This window comes from Geotrypetes seraphini, chromosome 1, assembly GCF_902459505.1.
Source record: "Geotrypetes seraphini chromosome 1, aGeoSer1.1, whole genome shotgun sequence".
Taxonomy (NCBI): Eukaryota; Metazoa; Chordata; class Amphibia; order Gymnophiona; family Dermophiidae; genus Geotrypetes; species Geotrypetes seraphini.
In genome coordinates this window covers 222190413-222213215 of record NC_047084.1, presented here as the reverse complement: position 1 = coordinate 222213215, position 22803 = coordinate 222190413, and the positions used below count along the sequence as shown (strand labels likewise).

The following is a 22803-nucleotide window of genomic DNA, read 5'->3' as shown; positions in this document are numbered from 1 at the left end:
GTTGTTACTGTGCATGCTCTTTCTACAGTCTCTCCTCTTCTTCTGCAAGGTATCCTGTCTACCTGTTACTTTTTATTCTTTACCTTTTACTTTTTACTTTCCACTTTTCTCCGGTCACGGGCTTGAATGTGGCTCGAATGTAGAGCCCATGTCTTCTGTATCTTTGAGTTTTTGGTTATTGGGTTCTTGCATATTTAGGTACCCACTTACTCTTTGTTCCTGTGCGAATGTTGGATTGCCTGTGGTATGCCTGTGGTATGAATGGGGGATGCTTGAACTGTCTGGGATGTGCCTGTTGTATGGATGGGAAGGATCGTTTGGGGATCCCATTAGCTGTTGTTGTTCCTGCTTTTCTTTATTGGAAAATGGACGGGGAGTGCTGGCCGACACTGCCTTTTCCTACTGCTGGTCACAACTTTGTTATAGGCTTAAGATGCACTCTTTTGACCTACTGATCTGCTCACTGTCTATGTATAATTCTGTATAATGCTGGATAAGACCATAGATCTTATGATTAGCCCTTGTTATGTTTCTTGTGCACCTGTACTGCCTTTGTTTCTATAGATGGCGGTGATTGTTTCAGTGTTTCTTGTCTCAATAAACATGATATTTAAAAAAAAAAAAAAAAAGAATAAGAAAGAATCTTTTTTGGTCACTCCTTTATTTAGCATGCAGATAGCACGCACACATGGAAAGATTAGATTCTTATCTTGCTAATATTTTACTCGTAGTCTTGACCAGCAGGTAAAAGCCCTTATTTGCCACAAGAGGATGATGATGCTGATGCAGATGCGGAGGAGGAGGAGGAGGAGTTCCGGCACACTAAACAGAGCAAATATTTTTCGCAGTACATCAGATTGAGGTGAAGTGGTTAAAGCTACATACAGCCTCAGCTCCCTGGGGTTTTGGGTTCAAACTCACGCTGCTCCTTGTGACCCTGGGCAAGTCACCTAATCCCACCCCCCATTGCCCCAGGTACATTAGATAGATTGTGAGCCTACCGGGACAGAGAGGGAAAAATGCTTGAGTACCTGAATAAATTAATGTAAACCATTCTGAGCTCTCCTACAGTAAAACTAAAGTAGATAGAATAGAATTGCTAATCAATGCAATGGATGTGCTTGTTTTTCAATACAAATTAACTCAAAATGCAACTCAATAGTCAACAAGCAAACATGCATTTCATCATCCACCATCTGCACCATTTTTTCTCTTTAATTTCTGCCAGAGCTGAAAATCCAGGTTTGTAAAGACAAGATCTAAACGGTAACAAAACCTTGATTGCCTTGCTGCTCAAGTTAGAATAACACTGCATAAAATAAAAATAAAATGGATGTGCTGTTAATTTTCAAGGAACAATCACAAAGAATGATGCTTGTATCCTTATGCACACAGACGCTCATAACATTGACAGACTCTTGTGTATGCGACATACATGTAATCTATTCTAGTGTACAGTGCTCCCCCTGCGAATTTGCGGCCCCAATCATTTGCGGTATTTTGAGACCGTGGAAGGGAGGCAGGAGAGGGCAGCCGGAGCACTGGCGAGTGAAGGAAAGCACTCGCTGTATGCTCCGACCGCCTCTTCCTGTACTAAAGTCAGGCCTCACCAATCAGGAGCTGCTTTGATACACAGCTCCTGATTGGTGAGACCTGACTTTAGTACAGGAAGAGGCAGTCAGAGCATACAGCGAGTGATTTCTTCACGCTCCGGCTGCCCTCTCCTGCCTCTCCAGCTGCCCTCTTCTGTCTTTCCTGTCTAAAAACTGTATTTGCGATTTTTTTACATTCACGGGGGTTCCTGGAACAGAACCCTCGTGAATATTGGGGGAGTACTGTATATTTTTAAAAATTCCCTTCAGAAGTAACATTTTGGAATCTCTCGTGGCACCCTAAATTCTCTTCAAGGCACACCACTGTGCCGTGGCACACAGAGACACCGGTCTAAGAAGATAAATTTTTTAAAAAATCTGCAAGTTCTCTATGGATTGCATGGTGGGAAAAGTATATCTGGGAAGGGGAGGGGGGGAGGATTTACTTTCATCCACCAGACTAAGATGATGAAGCTAAATATTAAATGCGAAACTCAATGGGAGATTTGATTACTCTACACTTCTCCCTCCCTATTCATGGTTTCGGTTTCGACACTCGTAGTTTCACGTATTTGAGATTTTTTGTCAGCTGACTCCACCCCCCAAAAAAATTACATCATGATTAAAGTTCCTTTCCTGTTGCTGTACAGTAAAAATAGTTTAAAACGTTTACCAATATTCTCTCTGAATCCATGCTTTCTCCTACAAAATCGAAGTTTCAAAAAAACTTTCACCCTGAAAATTGCTGCTTCCCAGTGTGCAAAGAGCAAAACGCTTGCCTGCCAAAAGCACTGGGAATCGCCGCTTGCCTGCCAAAAGCACTAACATATCTGGGATATTGCTTCTCCTTCAAGAACAGGTCAGGTCTCCCACCATGGCTACAAAGCGCAAGAGTTCAAGTGCTACTGAAAGTGCTCCCAAAAGGGAAAAAAAAGTGAAAACCTTACAAGAAAAGGTAGCATTATTGGATATGCTGCAGAGAGTAAAGTCCTCCTCTGCTGTTGCTTGACACTATGGCATCAATGAGTCAACTGTTAGGTACATAAAAAAGAATGAAAAACAAATCCGTAAAGCTGTTGCGGCAGCCGCATCAGCAGGTGCGAAGACATTACATGTTGTGCGAGATACCAATCTCTCTCGTACAGAAGCTGCAACATTCCCCATCTCTCCTCCAGTCCACCAACTCCCCCAAGTCCATCTCCCATCTCTCTCCATCTATCTTTATTTTGATGTTACAACGTGTTGCCGGTGGCGGTAGTTATTTAGCGATCCACTCCTGCCACCACTCCTTGCATCTTCTCTTCACTGTGGCCCACCCTCAGTGAAAACTTCCCGTTTCCGCTTGGGCGGCCAAATGGAGAGAGACGCCCGGAGTCATTTGCTACTGCTGCTTTTGCCTTGCCAGGGAGGAGAGGAGAAATACTGTAAAATCTATCATTACATATTAAGGGCATGTATGTACTCGGAAGCCAAATGCTGAGCCCAACAATACCTTCATATAAGGCTATTTCTCTTTTAAAGTAAAAATGATTTTACATTTGGAACTGAAAGCTCAGATCCCTTATCACGTTCAATACATCTTGTTTAGTTTAATGACTTGGCAGAAAGAAAAGATGTGCATTAAAGGATCTAAACTTTTAGAAATGTTACAATTCAATTCTTGTATCTTTATTGATCATGGAAAAGAATTGACCCTTTGTAAGTTGTAAATCCAATGAAAGATATTGCAAGCATTAATTTGTGCAGAAAAGAACTACGTTAGGCTTCCAAGGAGGCTGGAGTAATGAAAAGATGGTTGATTAAAAGACAAATCGTGGAGGACGCTGAGCTGGGATGAGCGCTGGAGCTGCACATTAGCGGAGAGAACAGCTCTGAATGGACTCCACCATGTGTGGGCAAAGAAAGTGCAGTCAACCCACTCTATGCTGGTCTGCTAGTCTTAGAAGCTCTGCAGTGGTCGGAGGGAGCTGTGTGTGTGTGTGGGGGGGGGGCGGTCCTGATCCAGTGTGCAGCTGGTGGGCATTTGAATATCCCTGGTCCTGCCTGTTCTCGGCTCCTTTCTGCATTGAAGGCAGAGTGCCCTGATGGTCTGCTTGTCTTTCCTTCCTGCTCCTCCATCAGACTGGAATGACGCTTGGGCGGGAAGGAGAGCCTTGCTGCCGCCGATCTGCACGCAGAGACCTGTTCAGGATTTCCCTCTGCCACTGGCGTCCTTGCTTCAATGTAACTTCTGGTGGCAGAAGGAAAGCCCGAATGGGTCTCTGACAAGGGGGCCGACGAATTGGTAAGTCCGATTTTCTTCAGAAACAGAACAATTCAAAATGGATTTACCCGAAGTGAATCGATTCGAATTACAAAATTGGGCAGCACTAGTCAGAAGGATCAGATGTGCAGAGGAAAGCAGCACCCACATCTCCATTCAGAGAACACTATGCTACTGGACTGTCGGAAGCACAACTGCACTTACCACCTCCTCTTGCTTGATAATGGTATGGTCAGCTGCATATTAGCAGTCATTTATTTATTTAAAAAGATTTCTCAACCTCCTATTCCTAGGCGGCTTTACAAATGGCAACATACAGAAAATAAAAGTACAGAAAAAAAACAAAAATTTATACAAACAGACATTTCAGATCATTCAAAGAGAACAATTAATTCACAGCGCTCAATTATATATCAATCCAAAAACCGGAATAAAGCAAAATTATTCATTGGAATGCTTCTATAAAAAGTGGTCTTAAGCATTTTCTTGAACTTCTGAATATCATGACAGCTAGAGTATGGTACAGACCCACAGACAAACTGTCAGCCAGCCACTCTTCTATAGTACCTGCCCATTCCACATACAAATCCTTCTCTCTCCCACGTTAGGCAGTTTAATGTGTGATTTTTACCACACGCTGCTCGTTTTAGCACAGTAGAGACAGTTGTGCGGATCTTTCTAGTGTCTACCATGTGATAAATCCTGCATTAGCTGCTTAATGCAGCTTAGTAAAAAGATCTCCTAAATGCATTATTTGCTTCAGCTTTTAAAACACAAGCCACTGTATGTACATAATGAAATCAGTTACTTGAAAATCGGTGTGCATCTGAATTAGAGCAACTAAACAGTAAATCAACGAGACCCAAGGGTATTCACCCCAGAGGATTTTAAAGGAATGCCAATACAAGATTGCCAGTAGAAGATCTGCAATCTAAAATATATCTCTGTAGCCGAGAACTGAAGGGTAGCCACTGTAATACTGATTTTCAAAAAAGAGCTTCCAGGAAAATCTAAGTAACCAAATAACAGTAAGCCTAACTTTAGTGTCAAATAAGATAATGGAATCTACTGGTTTTGGTCTCATTTATTGTTTTAAAATTAGAACATACTGTTGTACATTTAAGACAAACTTTAATGACCAGGATGGGGGAAGGGAAGAGGTAAAAGGAAATAAAATTACACTCCATCAAATAAAAAAGCACCTCTATTACTGACCACAAATATATTACAGGGGGTCTAATATGAAAAAATTAACCTTACACACTATTTCACATTGCTAAGGAGAAAAACAAAACAAGGGAACCTACAAAGAATGAACAAAATTATCACAATTTGAAAACTCCTTTCCCCCCCCCCCCCCATTCATCTGACACCATAATTGTATCGGACTCTAGCAGACAAAAATTCAAGTTGCTTGGGATAAATTTTAAGGAAATAAAAAAAAAAAATACCAACCATCCACCAAATTTAAAAAAAATATCTTAAGCATAAAGCTAATTACAAGTGAAAGAACCTTGGATTTAAGTCTATAACGTCTTCTGCATAACTTGTTAAGGATCAAGAAATGTATAGACTTGACACTCCTGTCACATGGTGATAATATAATCAGAAATTATTCCAGTCTGGGAGGGCGATTCTCTTCACAAAATCACTTTCAAGGACCACTCAGATTTATACTATCCATTGAGACTGTTCCAAAGTCGTCCAGTGATGATGGCAAATATTGCAACCAAGATAATTTTATGGACAGCTTACCAATAGGAGGTTTGTCTGCTGGTATCAACTGCCAAAGAAAAACTTCTAAACCATTTCAACTAAACACACGCTAAACACTAACATGTTATCCTATGGACGTGTAGCGCTTAGCACGCCTTTGTAAAAGAGGGCCTAAATGTTTGGGTGATGGAAGCCAATATTAAAATTACTGGACATTGATCCCTATTAATTCATGTCTAAGACCCCAAATACCACAACAATGGTCAAACGAACCTAATTAAATCAATATCAACCGTATTCAATATATCAAATCCAAGATGTGCACTCAATTGAATTGGCTCCCAACAATTGGGCACTGTCAACACTAACTGGCACCAATTTGGAGTTGCATGCACTAACAGTGTGCACCCAAACCCCATGGCACGCAACTCAAGAGGGCATAGCCATGGGGAGGTACATAGCGAATTAACAGCATTCCTAAAATTTACGCAGTGTTATAGAATACCAGAATTGTACACCCAAAATTACACCTGGTTTCGGTAGGCATAATTTTGGCACTACAAATTTGGGTGCCAAGATTAGAACTCAAACGCTATTCTATAAGTCACTTGAGAAAAAGTACACCAGGTTCCGAGGGAACTGTGTTTTCTTTCATCTCTCCCAACTGCTGCTCTTCCTGGGGATTCTATCAGCTGGTTCAACACAGTTTTCCCTATCCGGGCTCTTGTCTGGCAGCAGAAGGGGGAAGCCATTGGCGTGATGCAGAACGGCCCAGACGTGGTCACCAGCAGTGGATTGATGCCGGCATCGGAGGATCTCCTGTGGCCTGCCCTCTCTCCTCAGCAGACTTGCACTCCTGCAGCTGCGTTGTTGGACACATCAAAGGGAACCCGGCTTTGCCTGTCCGGTGTCATGGTGGTCTTCATTGGCACGGTTCCTGGGCCTGCTTCTTTGGTGGCGACCAGTTGACCTGGTTCTGCAGACTGAACTTACTATCAAGCTACCTCAGGAGACTTTTCTATCTCTTAAAGTTGTTTTATTTTATCTTTAATTTTTTATCTTCTTTCATTATTTCTATTTTCTATTTCTTTGATTTTTGATCTTACAAATGTATTACATATTTTTATTTTAATCAGGTACTTTAGCTAGATTGTGAGCCTTCGGGACTGATAGGGTAGTTTTTCCTCAAGTACCTAATTTTATTTTAGTTTGATACATTGTAAACAGCTTAGGTCAGTAAAATGCAGGAGCGGTATATCAAATCTTAAATAAATAAACAAACAAACATAATGGATGTTACCTATTGTTAAGTTAAATATTGGTTATTTTGTCTGAAAAGCTCAATGTTTGTTTGACAATAACTTGGTACAGTTTTCTAAAGAAAATCTCATCCCAGATGTCAAGCATGATGGTGAAGGTCTCATGGTGTAAGGCTGCTTTGCTGCATCACGGCCTAGACTGATTCCATCATAGTAGAAAATTCTAAGAAAATGTCAGTCCATCTATCCATGGGATGAAGTTATGCCAAAAATGGATCATGCTGCAAGACAATGACGCTAAAACATTCAATTGAATCTATTCCAGAATGACTGAAGGAGGAAACTTGTGCATTTATCTAGCCAAGTCAAGGCTGTGACCTAAACCCTATTAAAAATGTTGTGGAAAGACCTAAAGTGAGCTGTTTTAAGCAAGAAAGCCCTCAAATATCATACAGTTTAAAAACAGTTTTGTATGGAAAAATGTGCTCAAGAAGTTACCACCTGTTACTGAATGGAGAAGTTCACATTTTTTCTCAAAAAGATATTTATTGAATAAACATTTTTTTTTTTTACTGCTTCATTCATCCACTGGGGTAGTCCTCTCATCAGGTTTTAGACAAGGATCTAATCATGTTTTGATTATAAATACAGACTATCCTACACAGCTCACAACTTTCAGTACTGTAAACTTCACGAAATCACAAAGTGCTTATCCAACTCGAAGCCTTAGAAATCACACAACACACTTATGTTTTGACAGCTAGCCACTAAGTGACAAGTCTCAAGACAAGAACTTAAGCTATTCTAAACTCCATGAACCAGCTGCCTCATAAAAAAAGCAAACTATACAGGAGGTAAACCTTATATTTAGCAAAGCTCTCTGTCATCACCTAAGGAACTGACATTACTTCTTACAAAATATACTTTGAATGAAAGATTAGGTTCTTACCTCGATAATCTTGTTTCTGTTAATGTCCATACTTTTCTGTTGAGTTCCACTAACTGCGAATCTGCAGAACAGTGTCACTAAGATCTTGAATGCCTCTTCCTTCTACAGTGAACAGCTCCCTCTTCAGTTGGTACCAAAGTAAATCGAACTGCACTGAAATAGAAGAAAAAGAGGAGAAGCACAGGGAGCCATCCCAACAACAAATATTCTGTTTTGAAATTTAGGAAATAGAACAATGAGCAATAAACATTTAACAAGCAAACAGTAAACAATAAGTCACAAGCATAAGTAGCTAGGAACCAACCTGCTAAGTGCAACTAGTAGGGGCAAGGGAAAGGGAACAGGGAGCCCCCTGTTCTTGTAGAAATGTCTCTGCTGAATCTTAGATACAGTAGAATAGATTCCGAGATAGACACTAGCAACGTCCGAAGCAGAAATCAGGTGAATTAAAAGTCCGCACAGGGTGGGCTGCACAGATTCCTGTGCATATTAACAGAAACAAGATTTATCGAGGTAAGAACCTAATCTCTCATTCTGTTTCATATACACAAGTCCATACTTTAGCTGATGTACCAAAGCAGTGCCAGACATCTATGGAGGAACAGATGAGCCTGCCTGCAGAACCAAGGACCCAAAAGCTGCATCTTCAAGCCACCAAATCCACTCTGTAGAACTTTCGTAAAAGTGAGAAGAGTAGCCCAAGTAGCTGCTCTACAAATTTCTGCCTGTACTAGTCCTTCGATGGAGATCTTCAGGCTGCCAGTCAAGCAGACCCCGACCTTGGACTCCTCCACCCCCCCCCCAGAAATCCACACACTGCATCGGGAGGAGAAACTTCACAGCCAACTCCTCGATACCCAGAGGGTTGTTTACACAGGGACCCCACAGCCTGTGCTCAAGCCTCTGATAATCTGCAGCTCCCAGTGATGGACCTGATGGACCAGTGATGGACACAAAGTAAGCTGGCTCCACAGGTAGTCTAAGAGATTGGCCTGGAAGCTGCAGTCCATCCACACAGGATTGCATCCTATCCCCAGCACAGCAAGTCTAAAAAGGGGACCTCAGAGCACCAAAGCCATGCAGAAAATTCCAAAGACCAATAGCAAAAATACCCGAAAACAATAAAAAGCAGTGCGCAGATCAGAACACCTTCTGAGTTTGCTTGCAGAATGAAAAACTGTAGATAGGGAACTGTTCTCTCACTACCTGCTCCTCTGATCCCATTCCCACCCGTCTACAAATCACCATCTCCCCAACCGTCATCCTCTCTATCTGCCATATCATCAATCTAACGCTCTCCACCGAGCCTGTACCCATGCCTTCAAACACACCGTAGTTATGCTGCTCCTGAAAAAACAAACACCACATCCCTGGATCCTACCTGACCCATCTCCCTTCTTATCCAAACTGCTAGAACGAGCTATCCTCCTGATTCTTCTTATCTTGCTGCATCATATGTCCGGAACAACTTGCCTGGCTCGTTACGTCAGGCTCCATCTTTGGCAGTATTCAAATGCAGACTGAAAGCCGACTTATGTGAAACTGTGTTTACATCATAACCCTACCAACATATCTTGTCTGTCATCCTCTCACCAATCCCCTCCCACCTCCTCAGCCCCCTCCAATTCCCTTCATGAGCAACAAGTTTAGACCCTTTTGACCTATGCGATTCCACCTCATCAGCCTCCACCCCTCTAATTCCCTACATGAGCACTATGCTCTTGACTCCCCTTTTGTCCTGTGAGTCTGTCATCATTAGATTGTAAGCTCTTCTGAGCAGGGACCGTCTCTTGCAAGTACAATGTGCAGTGCTGTATGTGTCTGGTAGTGCTATAGAAAAAAATAAAACTGTTGTTGTTGCTCCACTGCAGAAGAGGAGGAGTTCAAGATCTTAACACAACACCTTTATGCAGATTCATGGGAATCAACAACTAAAGTATGGATGACTCCTGTGTATATTGTCACAGGGAAGACCCTGTGAACACTATGAGACCTGAAGAAGCCAGGGGTAGATAAAAACAGCCAGATTAGCAGAGATTCCTGTTAATCCCAAACTCATTGCTCACCCTAGGTTAGTGCAGAAAGAAAAAAGTACTGCCTCAAATAACTTTTCAGATTGAACCTAAGCAGCCTAGTTAGTACCTGTTTATCATTTCCTAGCTCAAAGTCTAGTAATATAGTTTCTGAATTCACCTGTCCTAGCCCAGTAGAGATTTTCTGTCCTGATCCTAAGGCCAAACCAGATCCATTGTACCTTATGCAGAAAACTAGCTTAAACCAGCACAGCACACATAGTCAATCAGGGGAAAGCTCACAAATGGGTCTGGCTTTAACTTCCCATCTGCAGGGAAAGAAAAGGAGAGGAACACACAGCAGTAGCAGCCAAGAGAAGCAGCAGAATTAGAAACCTACCAGCAAGCCACGTTTGATTAGAAGAGCCAATTCATTCAGAAGAGCAACAGAAGAGACCACATTCAGAATCACGGGAACTTGCGCGGTCATTTCTGATCATGGCTACACAATGGGGCAGATGTGAAGAAAAGTCACTCCTGCCCCTCTTCACCACTAGACCACCAGGGTTTAAAAAGGTATGTTGGAGAGGGGTCCAGGAGGCGGGAGGGAACCACTAACAGTTGACTGGGGGGGAGGTAAGTTGGCTTAAAGTCAAGAAACACTGCCTTAGACTACTGAAGTATCACCTCTACCTAACTGTAATTGGTTTTCTTTTAAAGTAACTATTTTGTCAGAACAGGAAGAACACTTGCATTACATTCTTCCTTCAGCAATTCCACAATTTTTAACCAACATAACATCAAAGGATTCAACAACAAAAAAAAAAAGAGCGATGATTTACCAAGAGGCTTACCCACATTTCATGTCAAAACATATAATAAAGAAGAAGCTTAAATGCTAGGCTCTGCAGCTTTTTCTAATCAAAGTCTTTATTCACAGGAGGCTTTCCCCAAATGACAAGCACAGCTGATTTAATTATACAACATACTATTCAAATGTGTTAATTTCTTAGTCAGTTCTTAGCCTAAATAGTGTTTACTAGTAATTATCTGAACTGTAGATTTGGCAGTGGACTATTGCCAAGTTTAACCTATGATGAAGGCAATGGTTCAGCCATCTGAGCATGAATTCCATGTATTTATCATATGGTAAACCACCCAGACATTGTTTAAAACAAACCAGAGCCAATGTTAGATGTGTTATTGTTTCCTGCTGCCAAAATTGAAGCTATTGCCTCCCCTACTCCGCATGACTTAAGTTGCAAAAAAATAAAGATTTTTATTTTTAAAGAAAGTTACTATTGGGAGGTTACCTGTGAGAGGTGCAGCGTTTCTGGAGGTGTTCCCGTGCCCCGGATAGAAGCAGTGCTCTGATTACATCGAGAGCGGTTGACTTTGGATGCCGAATCTCGGCGGGCACCCGCGGAGACAACAGCCCTGACGTCAGCCGGGTCCTACACTAGCCAGTGAAAAGGACGCCGCTACTGCCTATCTGTGGAGGTTACCTGTGAGAGGTGCAGCGTTTCTGGAGGTGTTCCCGTGCCCCGGATAGCAGCAGTGCTCCGATTACATCGAGAGCGGCTGACTTCGGATGCCGAATCTCGGCGGGCACCCGCGGAGACAACAGCCCTGACGTCAGCCGGGTCCTACACTAGCCAGTGAAAAGGACGCCGCTACTGCGGCGTGGCCGCAGGGCGTGGCCAAAGGGGCGTGCCCTAAGGGGCACGTTAGGCCCCTTGGGAGCCCCTTGGGGAGACACTGGGAGACACTGGACAATAAGGACTGCTGGAGCTGTATGCTAGTAAGTTGCTTAATTTAAATCAAATGGGGAAAAGGAAAGCTAAACCCAAAGTATCGACTCCAGTAGTAGTTGGTCCTATAGATAGATATTTTATGTCTTCTGATGTTAGAGGAGGTAATCAGGATGCTGCATCTTTATCGGGGGCATCGCTTAGCCCTCTAGAAAGAACTCCTCCTCCTCTACCGAAAATTGCTGTTGGTTTGGATTCCCAAAGAGGTTCCAATTCTCAAACTGTGGTTCCTATGGAGCAGGAGGTATCTTCTTCATTATTTTATGAGGAGATGCCTAAAGCTATCTCCTTTCAAAGAGAGGCTTTTGCTCCATTAGAAGCCCGGAATGAGCCACAGGAAATTTCCCTTAAAGATTTATGGTTAATAAATGTTAGAGTAGAAGAGTTATTAACATCAGTGGTAACACAAAATGTGAAGTTTTCAAAAGAAGTAGTTACTAAATTAGAAAATATTGATTCAAATTTGAAAACTATTGAGAAACGTTCTCTGATTATGGAATCGCAAGTATCAACATTACAAACTTTGTCATCTTCTGTCCTTAAAGATTCACATATTATTTATACAAAATTTGAAAAAATGGAGAATATACTTCGGGCAAAGAATCTGAGATTGGTCAACTTTCCAAAAACTCATTTATTGACCTCAGAGATTTTGATTCGTAAGTATTTTAAAGAAGTTTTGGGGTTGGCAGACCCAGATTCCTTGCCCATAACAAATATGTATTATATCCCACAGAGAAAGAAAGTTTCGGCAGAATTGGGAGTAGACCAGTTGGAACAGATAGAATTTGATTTAACAGGTTTTTTGGAAGACTCACAAGATGTAATCCAAACTAGGTCTACCCTATTAATAACTTGTGCTAGGGAATTAGATAAATCTTTAATTATGAAAGCTTATTTTCAAAATAAGCAAGCATAGTTTTGTGGATATTTCCAGATAGTTCCAGATAGTTAATATTTCCAGATGTAGCCCAGGCTACACAATTGAGAAGAAAGTAATTTTTGAATTTAAAATCAAGACTGCTAGCCTTAGGAGCTACTTTTTATTTAAAATTCCCATGCAAATGTTTAGTGAAATTTAAGGAAAGTGATTATATATTTTGGGATTCTATACAATTAGAACAGTTTCTAAAGCTTCATGAAACACAAGTAATTGCCACTTGATTTAATTGTAATATGAGTTCAGTAGAATAGTGCACTGTAAAATTGATCTTAGTTCTAAGATCTTGATTATATTTTTAGTTTATAGTTGAAGTTAAGATCAGGATAATCTCCCGTAATGAGGACTAGAGGACAATGACAGTAATGTAAGATTAATTTTATTTTCAAAGATTGTGATATTATGTTCCTTGTATTATTATTTGTATAAATGATAATGTTTAAAATTGATAAATAAAAAAAAAAAAAAAAGAAAGTTACTATTTTAGTCTTTATAAATTCCAATTCATGGTTTAGTGAGTTATAAGGGTAAACATGAGGGAGGAGTGGCAGATAAATGCTGCCATCCTTCACATGGCTCTCCTCTTTCCTTGGCTCTTTACACCTGCAGTAAATGTTATATACCATTTTTGCTCAGCAGACTCAATGATATGTTTTCACAAGTCCTTGCCCTGTAAAAGGTGACAGCATAAGAACGCATATTCATTTCCAAAAATAAATACAGAGTGGTTTCTGTTTATACTACAATTGTGACAGTTGCTTCTGGACCAGGATAGACTTTATCCAATTAGTCAGATCTATTTTTAAAAATTATCCACACGAAACTCAGGAAAGCTTTTTTTCCTTTTCTTATTTTCAGGGTGGTATTTAGACTTTGTTTTTATCAATGAGCTAACTATATTAAAACACAGGTTTCTAATTCTTAATATTTCTGGCCTGATATTCCTTGGTATTTAGCCAGCTAGTAGCAAGGCCTCATGGTACATTTAGTAGGTCATTGCCTACTATGCTCACAACCCAGGTTTGAATCCTGCAAAGGGATTTCTGTCAGATAGCCAGCCTCTGGCCAACCATTCACTTTTCAGTTAGTAAATGAGTACCTAGCCTTGGCCAAGGGGAAAGCAAAAGCAAACCATCCTAAAAGTCTGCCAATGCAAGTGGCAGCCCCCATAAGTCATAGAAACAAACAGCGGATGAAGGCCAAATGGCCCATCCTAAGTCATTAGAAAACCCAACAAATCTGCAGTCCAAAGTAATGAAATCGAACATAACAAAAGAGAAAAACTGTGGAGGAAATGTACTTTATGCAGGCTTTTATTCAGTCAATAAAACACAATATAATGGCGCATATCCATAAGTGATCCACATCAGTTTTAAGAAATAGGGACCCAACACAGTCTGTGTTTCGATTAAAAGTCTTCCTCAGGGGCCATAATAATGTGAACACAAGATATATTAAAAATTAGAGGATGCGAACAGTTCACGTGAAAGTGAGTAGAACCAAATTGTAATTGATGAATGACAAGAAGTGTGACATATATATAGCTATCTCCACGGGGCTAATGAAATGGTTACTTTGATCAATATAAAAATGTGGATCAATCCAAGTGATGTGAACTGTGAAAATCGAGATCATTAGCTTAAACAAAAGAATATAACAAACATAAAAGCACAGTTACTTACCGTAACAGGTGTTATCCAGGGACAGCAGGTAGATATTCTCACATATGGGTGATGTCATCCACGGAGCACTGATGCTGACAGCTGCACAAGCAATCTTGTTTGAAGAACTTTAGAAAGTTCATGACTGCTGCACTGCGAATGCGCGAGTGCCTTCCCACCCAACATAGGGTGCGCATCTCCTCAGTTCAGATAGCTAGCCAAGAAACCAACTAGGGGAGGTGGGTGGGTTGTGAGAATATCGGTCTGCTGTCCCTGGATAACACCTGTTACGGTAAATAACTGTGCTTGTCCTGGGATAAAGCAGGCAGCATATTCTCACATATGGGTGACCTCCAAGCTAATCAGAATGGGATGGTGGGAGTGTTGGCGTTTGGGAGAATAAATTTTGTAATACTGTTTGGCCAAAATAGCCATCCCGTCTGGAAAAAGAATCCAGACATTAATGCAAGGTGAATGTATGAACCGAGGACCAGCTGGAAGATCTAAGGAAAGCTACAGAAGCTTCCATAGCTCTAAATTTGTGGGCTGTTACCCAGCCCTCCAGTTGCGTGCATATGTGTGTGCTTATTTTACCCTGATTTTTTTGAACATAAAAATAAGGGGTGTTGGGGGCTTAAAATTTTTCTTTTGATGGAATTAATATTTCTCCAACTTAAGTTCAATGTTTAATTTATAAGATGTAGTAATAATACTAAAATACTAAAACCCCTTTTTGTGAAAATCATTTTTCTAAGACAAAATCGTAAGAGCTGAAAAATTCCTTAAAATATAATCTACCTAACAGAACAAAAAGATAATCATTCATAAAAATCTGGAAGTTCTGACTGCATTAGTACAGGAAGCTACTACACCCAATCCATCCTGCACTGGTGTGAAGGATGTGACCAACTCCTTTACAGATTCTCGAATCCTGGAAACTAAACCAGCCCTGCCAATTTCAAGCCACAATGGTTGAGAAACAACTGTAAAGCAAAAGGAGGGGGGGAAAAAAAATATGTTCTAGGACACAATTTTAAAGACCAAGACACATTTTTCATTAATTTATAAGAAATTTGGTTTACTCAGCTCACTAATTCAGATTTTATTTTCTTTTTTTTGTAAATCTTTATTCATTTTTATACGTACAATAAGTGTGATAATACATAAACACATTTGCACATTGAGAATATCACTTAATATTCAGCAATAATACCAATCATAAAATCTCATCTCCTTCCCTTCCTACTTAACACAACAGGCTGAAAAGCTTTATCCTGGAGGATAGATTTTTTTTCCCAACTCTACACTCCACTCCTTACACCTTATTTGCACATCCACCTCAAATACCCTCTTCTTTCCCTAAGCACTCTCCTAAACACCCTCCTTAGACGTAACCCATCCACCAACTCACATCCTGCTGCATACCTGTACACACTTGTCTAACACATACTTAGCCCATCTCAAAAAACTCCACTATACTACTGCCCCAGAAACCCAATGTATAAATAAAAACAGGCATATTAGGTCAAACCAATGGCCCATCTAACCCAGTATACTTTTGCCAATAGTGGCCAACGCAGGTCACAAGTAGTGACGCAGCAGAGGGAAGGCCCTGGTGAGCGCTGCCTCTGCCAGCTGACCACCACCATTGCTGCTTCTTTAGGAGGCTCGCAGGTCAGGGTAGAACAGAAGGTCTGTGCAGAATTCTGTGCGAATGGGGAATGCTGCGCAATTGCACAGAATTCCACTAGGAGTATTCTTTGAAACTTTTCCACACTATATCTTTATTGAGATAGGACAATCAGAACCAAATGCAATACTCAAGGTGAGGTCACACCATACAGCAGTACAGAGACCTTATAATATTCTTTGTCTTATTTGCCATCCCTTTCCTTATAACTACTAGCATCCCAGCTGCCCCATTTCACAAACTAACCCATATACATTATCCTAAATACCCTCTACACATGCTCCTGCTCCAGATTCCCATATCCAAGTTCCATACATACTCACACCCTTTCCCTATCTAAAACATTGAAAACAGGACAGTATTCACTCTATAACAAGCAATATGGCATCATAAGGGCCCTATCTTAATTTTATCCCTAGATGCCCATTTAATTATAGCAATATCACCACCAGTAAAAACTCATTTCCTAGTAACTAGAAAACTCAGCACATGCAAAGAAGTCAACATTGACAGGACTCCACAAACAAAACTTTAAAAAATTAAACAAAAGAAACACCGGCTTCAGCATGTTACAAAATTTAATCATTCCCGCACATTTCTTTTGTTAGAGTTTAAGTTGCCAATCCAATCCAAACTTAAAAATGGGCTCTTAACAGTTTGTTCAACCCATGCTAAGGCATCATGAACACTCCATCTTCCCCTGTTGAAGTGGTCTTACTAAGAGCGCCCACTTAATCCGGAACAGGATGCGCGAGTCTCTAACCAACACCCAAATGCCTGTACTCTTCAAGGCCCCTGATAACTTCAAAAACCAACAATATCCAAATGTTCCCACCACATGGGCCACACCCAATGTTCAAACCCTTGACAAATGGGGAGAAACCAGCCTTCTCCAGAAACCATATATGGAATGCAGATTCCCCCCCAAAAAAACAAACCTGCATTCCAAAACTCTCTCGAAATTTTCCAGCACGACGCTCTGCGATTGGTCAATAAATAAATGAGGTGGTAGATTGTAGAAAAGGTACATGGATGAAAGTTAATAAAACAATCTTAAGTGTTGGCTCTTCCTTTGGTCAGTGCAAGGCAGCTGAGGGGCTATGGTATCAACCCCAAAACATTTATTTTGAATCTTAATGAAGTTCGCGATCAGTCAGGTTGATTCGCGATCTTCTGAGATGACAGCCAGGCACTCACCTAAATTAGCCGGGCAGAGTGCCCGGCTAAAATGCGCTAGGGAGAACACTGCATTCCCACAAAATGGGTTTTGCAAAAGTGTTATACTTATAGCATTCAGCACATCCTCCCTTCAGTTATGTCCCAAAGCAAATTGAGCTCCACTGGAATAGTATACAAAGAAGGAGGGTACAGGGAACCTCCCCACAGATATCATACAATTCTGTTCTAATTTTTTTTCTAAATTGCAGAGCAGAACAATAATCAGCAGAAATTTAAAACATAGCAGCAAAGGAAAACCTACCTGCTGTGTACAATAAGCACCAACATCAAAGGAGCCACAGGCTGAGGAATACACTTATACAGTATTTCCTTATGCTTGGTCATCTGGCTAAATAGGAGAAGAACTCTAGGCGTGAAATCTAAAAATGTACAGGATATACTGAGGGCAGGTTGATTTAACAGAAAGAAAATTATCCAGGTAAGAACCTAATCTTTCATTCTGTTATATCTACTCAAGAGTTGTACGTTAGGTGACATACCAAAGCAATGACTGTCTAATGGGGACAGAAAAGCCTGCCTGAAAGACCGATTGACCCAAGGAGCTCTCTCGAGCCGCCAAATCCACTTTGTAAAATCTTATAAAGGTATGCAGAGTACACCGAGTAGCTGCTCTACAAAGCTCTGCAGAAGGAACTGCCAGAGTCTCCTCCCATAAAGATGCAAAATTCCTGGATGAGTGCACCTTGAGAAAAAAAAAAAAAAAAACAACCCCAAAAACAAACAAACAGCAGCTGTTTACTACAGGCAATGTAGGCCAACGAAATGGCCAAGTGAATGCATCTGGCTACAGAAGCCATGGATGCCAGTCTACCACACCTGGACTTGCTAGTTAAAACACAAACAGATGGTCATAAAATTAAAGTTATTGGTTTTTTCCAAGTAGTGAAGTAAAACTTGGCACAAACTAGTTTTCTCAATATCCTATCCTGCTCGTCTGAGCCTGTAGGTTGAAAAGCATGCAGACAAACCTCCTGGAAGGAAGGAACAGCCCAGAGAGCTACACCCTAGAGAATGACATGGTGAACAAACACCACAGCGAGCCACAGTTTGCCCGAGGCTACAGAGACACCAAAGACCAACTCACTACAGACATGGAAACAAAACTTTTCACCACCACAAGAACGATGTAAAGCTTTGTCTCCACTACCGGAAGCACCCCCTTCTTCCTTTCCGTCATTAACCATTTGCGGAGGGTACACAGCATATGCGGGTCTCCCGTACCCTTCCTCCCCAATGTGGAGCCACTGCCATTTGCAGCCACCACCAGGGATCCCATTTGTAAACAGGCCTCCTTCCTGCCTTCCAGCTGCATGCCCCCCCTCTGCCAAACACAATCCAGAAGGCTTCCCTCCGATGTCAGAGCTGACGTCAGAGGGAAGCCTTCAAGGTCAGCCGGGGATCCCAGTTATCTCAACAGTACTCCTTCCAGGTGGATTGCTCTTTCCTGCCTTCAACCGCACTTGTTCTTTGCAGGGACACGGGCAGTGGCTCTTGCTCGCTGCACATGGCTTACCCAGAAGCCTTCCCTCTGATATAATGGGAATGCTTGTGGGTCAGCCACATGTAGAGAGCAAGAGCCACTGCCTGCATCCCTGCAAAGAACAAGTGCAGCTGAAGGCAAGCAGCAGCCAGCTGAATGGCCCTGAAGATAGCAAGCATGGCCCTAAAGGAAACAAGTAAGGGAGAGAGGGGATATGAATGTGGGACAAACGGAGAAAGGGGGAGGGGATGAGCATTGGGACATGAACTCAGGACACAAGGGAGGAAGGGAATAGAAAGTGAGAATTTTTGGGCACGAGTGTGTGAGTGAGAGGGAAAGAGATGGTGCACATGGGGAAAGGAAGAAAGAGGAAAATTGTTGAGCAAAGAGAGGAGTAAGGTAGAGATGCATGGGGAAGAGAAGGATGAGAGGGAGAAATGTTAGATATGGTAGTGGAGAGGGAACAGAGGGACAGATTGAAGGTAATGCAAGGGGGAGGAATGTTATATAGAAACATAGAATATGACAGCAGAAAAGGGCTGTAGCCCATCAAGTCTGCCCACGCTAATGACCCACCCCCAGACTTCACCCGGCTAGAGATCCCACATACATATCCCATTTCTTTTTGAAATCGAGCACGCTGCTGGCGTTAATCACCTGCAATGGAAGTTCATTCCAATGATCGACTACCCTTTCGGTGAAGAAATACTTCCTGGTGTCGCCATGAAATTGCCCACCTTTGATTTTCAGCGGATGACCTCTTGTGGTTGAAGGTCCTTTAAGAAAGAAGATATCATCTTCCACCTCGATGCGGCCCGTGATATATTTAAAAGTCTCAATCATGTCCCCCCTCTCTCTACGTTCCTCGAGCGAGTATAGTTGCAGTTTATTCAGTCTTTCCTCATATGGGAGGTTCTTGAGTCCCGAGACCATCCTGGTGGTAATTCGCTGAACCGACTCGATTCTCCGCACATCTTTTTGATAATGTGGTCTCCAGAATTGAACACAATATTCAAGATGAGGTCTCACCATGGATCTGTACAGGGGCATTATGACTTCGGGCCTCCGGCTGATGAAACCTCTACGGATGCATCCCACCATTTGTCTGGCCTTGGATGCAGCTTTCTCCACCTGCTTGGCAGTTTTCATGTCTGCACTAATGATTACTCCCAAATCACGTTCTGCCCTAGTCCTAGCTAAGGTCTCACCATTCAGAGTGTAAGTTCTGCATGGGTTTTTGCTGCCAAGGTGCATGACCTTACAATTTTTGGCATTAAAGCCCAGCTGCCAAGTCGAGGACCAATGTTCCAATAAGAGCAGGTCCTGCTCCATACTGTTGGGTAAGGTGCTGTTATCTACTATGTTGCATAGTTTGGTGTCGTCGGCGAATAGTGTTATTTTACCTTGAAGCCCTTGAGTCAGGTCTCTTATGTATATTTTGAAAAGGATCGGTCCCAAGACCGATCCCTGTGGCACTCCACTGGTCACCTCCGATGTATTGGAGGGGGTACCGTTAACCACCACCCTCTGGATTCTACCGCTTAACCAGTCATTGATCCATGTCGTCAATATCACTCCCAATCCCATCGAAGTCATCTTGCTCAACAATCTGCGGTGCGGGACGCTATCAAAAGCTTTGCTGAAGTCCAAGTACACGACGTCTAGAGACTTCCCCATATCCAGTTTCCTTGTAACCCAGTCAAAGAAGCTGATCAGATTGGATTGACAGGACCTTCCCTTTGTGAATCCATGCTGCTGGGGATCCTGTAGATTCTCCTCGGTCAGGATCGTATCTAATTCTTGTTTAATAAGTCTTTCCATGAGTTTGCTCACTATTGAGGTGAGACTGACCGGTCTGTAATTCGCAGCCTCCATTCTGCAACCTTTTTTGTGCAATGGAATGACGTTAGCTGTTTTCCAGTCCATGGGGACTTTTCCGGTACTTAGGGAAAGATTGAACAGCACGGATAGCGGTTCCGCCAGGACATCACACAACTCCCTAAGAATCCTGGGGTGTAGATTGTCCGGTCCCATGGCTTTGTTCACCTTGAGTTTTGATAGTTCAACATGGACGCTGCTGGGTGTAAACTTGAAGTTTTGAAACGGGTCTTCCGAGGTTTGCCTTGCCTGCAGTTGTGGACCGGTCCCCGGCGCCTCACAAGTAAAGACTGAGCAAAAGTATTCATTTAGTAGTTTGGCTTTATCAGAATCCGTTTCTGCATAGGTCTCGTCTGTTTTCCCGAGACGTACTATCCCATCTGTGTTTCATTTCCTGTCACTAATGTATCTGAAGAAGGATTTATCCCCTTTTTTAGTGTTTTTCGCTAGTTGTTCTTCTGTTTGAATCTTGGCCTCTCTGACTGCCGCTTTGACTGCTTTAGATCTGGTCAGATAGTCTTCTTTTGTCACCCTGTTTCCTGTATGCTTGTAGGAAATAAAAGCTTTTTTTTTTTTCCTTGACAAGATCCGAGATCTCTGCAGAGAACCACTGGGGCTTGTTCTTTCTCCGTCGTTTGCTTACTGTTTTTATATAGCGGTTTGTTGCCTCATGCAAAGTGCATTTCAGGATTGACCACAGAGCCTCTACATTATTGGTTTCAGCTTGGTTTTGTAGCGCCTGATGGACGAAGTCTCCCGTGCGTTTAAAGTCAGTGCCCCGAAAGTCGAGGACCTTTGTTGCTGTGTTTGATCTAGTGAAGCCTATCTTGATGTTGAACCATACCATGTTGTGGTCGCTGGAGGCTAGTGTATCGCCTACCGAAACTTCTGAAACGCTTTCTCCGTTGGTGAGTATCAGGTCCAGTGTCGCCTGATCTCTGGTGGGCTCCAGCACCATTTGTTTGAGTCGTGCCCCTTTTATGGAGGTTAAAAGCCTTCTGCTGCCGCTGGTAGTAGCGGAAAGTGTCTTCCAATCAGCATCGGGCATATTGAAGTCCCCTAGCAGAACCGTGTCCCCGCGTAAAGTGATGTTCTCAATGTCTTTGATTAGTTCCATATCCCTGTCTTCCTGCTGTTTTGGGGGCCTGTATACTACACCCAGATACAAGCATTTTTCGTTTCCTCTGGCCAGGTTCACCCAGAGTGATTCCCCGGTGTAGTTGACATCTGTGATTCTGGTGACTTTGATGTTATCTCTAGTGTATAGTGCTACCCCACCCCCTATCCTTCCCTCTCTGTCCCGACAAAGTAAGTTGTATCCTGGTATAGCCATGTCCCACCCATGTGAGTCTGTGAACCAAGTCTCAGATATCGCTATTACATCGAGGTCGGCGTTCGTTATCTCTGTCTCTAATTCTAGAATTTTATTGCCTAAGCTGTGTGCATTAACATACATAGCCCTCCATACTTTATGTTTGCTAAGACCCTGTGTAGAATTTCCCACCTGAGTTTGAGTGGCTTTTGTATGATTGTTTTTACTGTGTGAACTTACCTCGGTCTCAGAAATGGAGTGTCGATTCACCTCTCCTGGAAAATTACTTACTGCGCTAGTACATGAGTGGGTACCCTCCCCCAACTTACCTAGTTTAAAGCCCTTCAGAGGAGGTGGGCTAGTCGATGTCCGAAGACGTTCTTGCCTCTCCTTGTCAGGTGGAGTCCATCTGGCCCCTGCAGTCCCTTTAGTGCCTCTCCATGATCCAGGAAGCCGAAGTTCATGTCCCTGCACCATTCATGTAGCCACTCGTTCGTCCTCTGGATACGCTCCTCCCTGGCTCTTCCCTTGTCTCTTACAGGGAGGATCGAGGAGAAGACCACCTGCGCTCCCATCTGCCTCAGCCTCTCACCCATATTGACATGTTGGACATATTGAGGGAGGGAGAGGTGTGAAATGGTGCTGAAGAGGGGCGATAGAAGAAGAAATGCTGGGCATGGGGCTAGTAAGCAGTGGTGAAAAATGTTGCACATGATCCAGGGGATGAGAGAGGGAGTGGGAGAGATGCATCTTGGATCTCTCTCTTTTCCCCACTCCCTGTACATAGGAGGGGATCATAGAATGGTGAGATGAAGGCAGGAAGATGGGCACAGAGGAGATGTTAGAAAGGGGCGCATTGGAGACAGAGAGGGGAGATTCTGAACATGAGAAACAATACATACCTAGAGATAAAAGATGGATAGCGAGCATGGAGAAAGAAGACCAGGGGGCAGTTGCCCTAGTTGCACTCCCCTAACACTATTCCTGTCATGTGTGACTGT

At 42.4% G+C, this 22803-nt stretch overlaps 1 protein-coding gene across 21 annotated transcripts in view; it reads right to left on the bottom strand.

Moving 5' to 3' along the window:
• Window positions 1–22803, bottom strand: part of APBB2 (amyloid beta precursor protein binding family B member 2) — a 586942-nt gene that overhangs the window by 531225 nt on the left and 32914 nt on the right. The window contains exon 2 of one of the 21 annotated variants that reach the window (XM_033946681.1): window positions 7780–7932. The exons of the other annotated variants lie outside the window; for them this stretch is intronic. The gene's annotated coding sequence lies outside the window, so the exon portion shown is untranslated. The remainder of the gene's footprint in view (window positions 1–7779; window positions 7933–22803) is intronic. 21 annotated transcript variants of the gene reach the window in all.